Genomic DNA, 7,311 nt, shown 5'->3' with positions numbered 1-7,311 from the left:
TCCTAGGCTTAAAAGTCACACCATGTCATTCCTGCATTCTGTTGGCTAAAGTGAGTCACAAGGCCATCCTAGATTCAAGGGCGGAAACAGACTCCAACTCTTGGTGAGGGAAGGGTCACCTGGCTGAGGAACCTGGGGTGATGGATTCACAGTCTGCTAAAATCATACACTTTGTGGGTGCAGAAGTCATTCTGGGGTTTGATGTTTTAAGCAGCCCATAAAAAGCAGCTCTTTTATTTTAGGTAAGTCCCTTTTAACTTTTCCCTGTATCTTAAGATATAAGTCTAAAGGCAAGTAAAAGTCCACATGCCTTCTAACATTGCTTCCGCCTCTCATTGCTATTTTACCTGTGGAATTTACCTAAGTAAAGATATCAAATCCATTTTAAAGAGCTGTGATTTTGTGCAAAATATTTCATGAAACTTGGGAGGTTGCAATAAATATTTTCTGTAGTAATTTGTGATACTGTAAAACTTTGTGAGAAATACTGGGATGGGGACACGATAATGGAAATGTAATGTGTTAGATCATTTTCTTTTGAGATAGGAGAGTGAGAAAAGGTCATTGAAAATAGAGATTGAACAGGAGATACAGAACAAACTACTTTCCAGCATTACCATGCAAAACACTGACTTCTCGTTTTGACAAGTGAGATGGGAGATGCCTTTAATTCTGCTTATTTTTGAACTACAAAATGGATTGTTTGCATTGTCACATACCCTCTCCTACACTCTAAAATTTAAATAAAGATAATGCTTCCTGGATTGCTAGGAAAAGAATCAGACATCGCGTGAACAGGAACACTGGAGCGGAGCTTCCTGCATAAAGTGTGAGGCAGAGCTAGGTAATCTCCAAGATTCCTCCTTACCCCAAGATTCTGTAATAGGCTGAAACTGAAGAGTAAGTAAGGTACAGTTTTCCTAAAACGGCCTAGATTGTATGCTACCAAACTAAGATATACATAAAAACAGATATGACAAAACCTATAGCTTTAAGTTTCTATCTGTCAGACACTAGAGACTGTCATTTGTTTTCATTTATTTGTAGTATTACTTCTTAATGTGCAAAATGTTCCACAAACGAGAAGCCATGATCTAATTCATAGGTTATATTTATATGGCAATAAAACCTCATCTGCAACCATGGTTGAAATAATTTTTCACATATTCAGGCATTATCTTCAATTACTACTTTTAAATGTGCTCATTTGTAGTAATGGATGTGTCTGTTACTCAGTGGGTCAGCTCTCAACTAACTCATGCAGTCGAGACAGTTCTTCAATAGATCAGTTTAATGTGCATGACAAACCTGTATTCCTGCAAAGCTATTTCTCAGACTCATTCAAGAGTTTTCACAATTCTGGACATGCCTCTTTGCCCTTGGGTTCTGTTTTCAACATCTAGTGTTTATATTCGACTTGGAAATCTGATGTTCAGAAATGTCAGGGTTTAAAATTGACTGTGGGTTTAAGTACAAGAATAGAATTGCTCATGTAACATAATAACGTGGCTTTTGGCTCCCGAGGACTTTTGTTGAGCTGTCACTTGGTGATGGTTATTTGGTGCCATTGTTAATTTTATTCTGCTGTGCAGAGAACAACTAAATTAGAGCAATGGATTTTGCTGTCAGTCAGGTTTGATGTAACCTCTATGGGACTTTGTAATGGAATGAAATCAACATGGTCCAGTTGTACCAACCAGGATTAGCAGTATACCTTAATAATTGTATAGTTTTTAAAATGCTGTAAAAGTGGTAAAAGTGCCTTTCTTTATAGTGGATCTGTTCCCCACTGGCTGCCTTTATAAGATTGTAAATGTGATCTTCAGGGTAATTTCTAACTTATGACACTTTAAAGCAAAGTTTAAGTATGGAATTAAAAACACTTGGCCCCCCTCCCCGCACCGGTATATATATGTTTATGTGTGTATCTTGTAGTGACCCCATGTGACAGAGTAGAATTGCCCCATAGAGTTTCTTTGGTTGTAATCTTTACAGGAGCGCGCTTCTCACAAACATAGTGCAGCTGTGCTTCACGCTATGCTATTGTTAAAAATGCAGATTCCTGGGCCCGCCCTCCTGACTCACAACAGAGGTGAATCAGAATCTGCAGTTTAAGAAATATCTTATGTCATTCTTCTGAGTGTGGAGTACACTTAGGTTTTGGAAACACTGTCTTTGGGAAAGGGGGACAGGGATGTTCTAAGGGTTGAGTGTGCTAAGGAGGAAAATCCAAATATGCACTGAATTCAAATACCTGCAGGGTAATGGAAGGAAATAAACAAGACAAGGTTTCTGCCTTCCTTTTCGTTGACTCATTGTACGCAGGAAAGTTAAGAGCTTTTGATTCCAGAATACTCAGAAATCCAAGAGAAACAGGAAATGTTGTCCAGGCATTTCAATATTGGTTATTTGCCCTTAAAGCAGAGTAAGGAAGAACAGAGTCAGAGATTGTTTTACACGTTCTGCTGCTAACTGAAAGGTTGGAGGTTTGAGTGTACCCAGAGGTGCCTCAGAAGAAGGGCCTGGTGATCTATTTCTGAAAAATCAGCCACTGAAAGCCCTGTGGAGCACAGTTTTCCTGGGGTCCCCATGAGCTGGAATCATCTTGAGACAGGTGGTACTGGGAAGGGTTGCTTTACACCTCGCAGGCACTCAACGACTATTCGCTGGTAGCGGAAATGATATTTGTTTTAATGAGGTTTTCCTTGTAGCACAGTCTTCTTTGAACTCATTCGAAAAGTTTGGAAAAGAAAACAGCCTGAGGTAGTATCCAAACACAGTTGAGCCAATTTGAGACAGAGTCTTCCTTGTCTTTAAGTTCAATATGTTAGATTCACCACATTTAACCACTTTCCAATAGTTTACATCTGATTGAAATTCAGAGGTGAGGACAAGTATTTCATATGCCCAAATCTTGAAGAACAGACAGTTTAGAGTTATATATTTTATAAACTGCGTATGTTCACTCACATATTTTGCCTTCGCTAAACCAGGAATTATCCAAATCTAAGCCTTAAGAAATGATTTTTCTTCCAACTTTGATGAAAGAGTAAATTTCTCAGTCAAAATTTCTTTCTGACATTAGTCCAATTCCTTATTTTACTTTTATGTAAAACAAGAAATAACAAGTACATTTTCTTATAAAATAATAATTAAAATAATTTTTTATAGATTAAAAATGTTTTATTTACAGGAAGTACGGAAGCCATCACCCAGAGATTGCCATTTGGCAACACTGTTAACCTCTCCACCTTCTCTAAAAGCATGGAGACTCCAGGCCAATACTGTAGTCAAATTTGTTTTTCTTTCTCTAACATCATTTGGTTTGATTCAAAGACCACCGGTTTGTTAATGGGTGACCTTGAAAGTTAAGTTAAACATTACCTCTCAGACTGTCTACAGAATGAGTCTTGTTGCCTCTTGTCTTGGACACGACAATGGCTATTTTGTAGTAGGATACCCAACATGATTGCCTCCTGAATCTGCACCAAGATGCGTGCTCTTCCACAGCCATTTGATTCTAAAGGCAAATTGAAACAATCCAGGGTTCTCGAGGGTTTGTATGTATACTTAGAATAAAGCGAGTCAATAGTTGGTAGGAAGATGTGTGAAATACACTAGTGATGTTGGTGAGAAATTAATGAAGGACATTCATCAGTGAAAAAATTGTTTTCTCCTTTTTTTTTCAGGAAGTGTCTGGTGGTGAAGAATGCTATGATTACTTGTACACTTTGGTGCCCCTGCCTTGATTCAGGCTAAGGCACTAAAGTTTTACCCACCTTTGCCTTTGTACCATCAGTGCAAATGTCGACGCAATCTGCTTCTCCACCTCTTCCTTCCCCTTTAACAAGTCTTCAGTGTTCTTAAGAAGACTGCTAATCAACACGGATTCTTCCAATGATACCCATCTCTTTCCTCCTGTTCTAAAATGTAGAGCCATTATTCCTTTTAAGCAGTTTGCTTATATTTCACTTCTGTCACAATTGTTTGCTCTACTGTCCCATTTAGACAGTAAGTTTCTCAAGAATCGGGACTTCATCTGAAGTACCTTGACATTGTCACATTTCTCAGTACAAGACTTCTATTAATACCGTTTGGTCTGGCTCTAGAGCTTGCAGTGTGGCACAGTTACCATCTTACTATTTGTTTTCTATGTGAACTTCCTATTTTATGTTCTTTTATTTCCTTGTATTCTTTTGGATTAATCAAATATTTATTCTTCATTTGTTTACTTCTATTTGTTGGTTACATGTTATTTTACTTTTCTTGTACTTGTTACTCAATAGAATATAACATGCATGTGTCACTCACTATAGTCTAGTACAACCTAATAAAAATCACTACTTTTACCACATCGCTGAAAATGCTAAAACCTTAGAACACTTTATTTCCACTTACTTTCTCCTGCTGTCTGTGTCATTGTTGTCATGCATTTTAATTCTCCATATATTTTAAACTGCAGTGACATTTCTAGTATTGTTTTGAGCAGTAAATATTAATTTATATTTACCCATATATTTACATTTTCTGATGCTCTTCATTTCTTCTTGCTTTTCCATATTGTGATTCTGAATCAGTATTTTCTTCTACCTGAAGAATTCTCTTTTTAATTTCTTTTAATGCACATTACTGGTAATCTGCATTTTCAAGTAAGAAATGGGTAGATCTTTGTCTCCTTAGCACCAAGAGGCACTAGAATTTCTCCTTTGCTTCTCAGAGGTTTTCAATTTAGCACTTTAGCCTTTACCTACAATTGTCTCTACTCCCTTCTATATCTATGATTGTCTCTAATCCCTTTTATCTTTCTCTATTTCAGTTTCGTTTTGCTTGCTTTTCACATTTTCTATTGTATCCATTGTTGTGCTTTCCAAAATATCTATTTTCCCTTGTGCTTTTTATAATTCTTTATATCTGATTTTTGTTTGTTTTCTTTCCTGAGTCCTGCTAGTTCCTATTTCTTCCCTTCCTTGTCTGCTTGTTTCTTCCCTCAATTCTCCTACCTGTGATTTTGTTTGAGTGCAGCTCTTATCTGCTCTGTGGCAACTCTTTCAGTAGATTTTTTTCCCCCATGGGGTAGTTTGGCTGTGCTTTCTCATATTTTTCCTATTATATATTTTTAATGGGTGTGATTTCTTTTTGCAATTCATATTTGAATGCATTGTATTTCCTGAACCAGCTACTGGCGGGAGATGAGGGGAGGAGTGGGAGTGTTAGGGGTTGATACAGTAAAGGACTGTTGTCTTTACATGTCTTATGTCTTTTTTGTTCTTTGTTCCTTGTTTACTGCCTTTTTTTTTGTTTGTTTGTTTTCTGGTGTTAAATAGATATATTCTAAAAAAAAAAAAAACCATTTTAATTCATTTGTTGGCTCTTTTTATTTTTTGAGTTATTTTGTTAGTGGTTGCTCTGGGGATTACAGTATGCATCTTAATTTAAAACAACCTAGAATAATACTAACTAAATTCCAATAACATATATACATTTTGCTTCAGTATAGCTCCCTTCCTTCTTCCCTCCCTTGTGCCACTATTGTCGTATAAATTACATCTTTATAAGTTACAAGCATATCAGTGAAGTGTATAATTATTGTTTTATGTAGTTGTCTTAAAAATCAGTAAGAAAAGAAATAAGTAAAAAGATATTTATACTGTTTTAATAGTTACTTTTTTTTTTTTTTATGACTGCTAGGCAGAATGTCACCCCCCAAAAGATGTCCACAATGTAATCCTTAGAATCTGTGAATTTGTTTGTTTACATGGCAAAGGGGAATTAAGGTTGCAGATGGAGTTAAGGTTGCTAAGCAGCTGACCTTAAAATGGGGAGATTATCCTGGATTATGCAGGTGAGCCCAATATAGAGGGCAGAGGGAGGCAAAAGGCGAGGTCAGAGTGAAGAGATGTGAAAAGGACTCAACCCTCCTTTGCTGGCTTTGAAGATGGAGGAAGGAACTCATGAGACTAGGAATGCAGGCATTTTATAGAAGCTGAAAAAAGAAATTAAATAGATTTTCTCCTAGAGCTTTCAGAAGGGACACATTGATTTTAGCCTCGTGAGACCTTTGTTAGACTTCCAACCTCCAGAACTGTACGATAATAAATCTGGGTTGTTTTAAGCCACTAAAATTTCAATAATTTGTTATAGCAGTCATAGAAAACTAACAGACTATGTAATCACCTTTACTGGTGGTTTGGTTTGGAGCCCTGGAGGTGCAATGGTTAAGCATTTGGCTGCTAACCAAAAGCTTGGCAGTTTAGATCCACCGCTGCTCCTTAGAAACCCTATGGGGCAGTTCTACCCTGTCCTATAGGGTTGCTATGAGTTGGAATTGACTCGATGGCAATGGGTTTGGTTTGTGCTGTTAATTTCTTTATGCAGATTCGAGTTGCTGTCTAGTATGACTTCTTTTCAACCTGAAGGAATTCCCATAGAATTTATTGTAGGGGCAGGTCTGCCACCATCAAGTTTTCTCAGTCTTTTTTTTATCTGGAATGTCTTTATTTTATCTTAATTTTTCAAAGATAGTTTTGCTGGATATAAAATTCTTGGTTGACTTTTTTTCTCTTACCACTCAGAATATGTTATCCTACTGTCTTCTGCCCTCCATTGTTTCTGATTCAAAGTCAGCTGTTAACCTTATTGAAAAATCCTTTGTAAGGGTGAATTATTTTCTCCTGCTACATTCAAAATTTCCTTTGTCTTTTGGCAGTTTGATTATCATATATCTAGGTGTGAATCTCTTTGAGTTTATCCTACTTGGAGTTTGTTGAGCTTCTTGGAAATGTAGATAAATGTTTTTCATCAAATTTGGGAAAATTTCAGCCATTATTTCTTCAAATACTTTTCTTCCCGTTTTTCTTTAAATATGGTTCCTCTGTGTAGTCATAGATAAGTTCTTGGGTGGTGCAAATGGTTTGTGCTCAACTACTAACATAACGTTGGCAATTCAAACCCACCCAACAGCACCACAGAAGAAAGGCCTACTTCTGTAAAAGATTGTTGTTGTTGCTAGTTGCTTTCCAGTTGATTCTGACTCACGTAAAAGATTACATCCAAGAAAGTCCTTTGAAGCAGTTCTACTCTGTAATACATGGGGTTGCCACGAGTTGGAATTGACTTGGTGGCAATGGGTTAGGTTAGGTGTAATCAACCTATCTATCTTCCCTGAATTTTGCCTGGTTCTGGATGGTATCCACAGGCAGTCCTGTACTCTCCTGGTCCCTTTATTCAATGCTGTATCTGCCTGAGAAGGTGATCTTTTCTTTTCTTTCTTCTTTTTTTTTTTTTGATACACATTGGTAGTATACAGTCTTG

This window comes from Elephas maximus, chromosome 4 (assembly GCF_024166365.1).
Source record: "Elephas maximus indicus isolate mEleMax1 chromosome 4, mEleMax1 primary haplotype, whole genome shotgun sequence".
In the NCBI taxonomy this organism is placed as follows: domain Eukaryota; kingdom Metazoa; phylum Chordata; class Mammalia; order Proboscidea; family Elephantidae; genus Elephas; species Elephas maximus.
Note: the sequence above shows the minus strand (reverse complement) of the source record.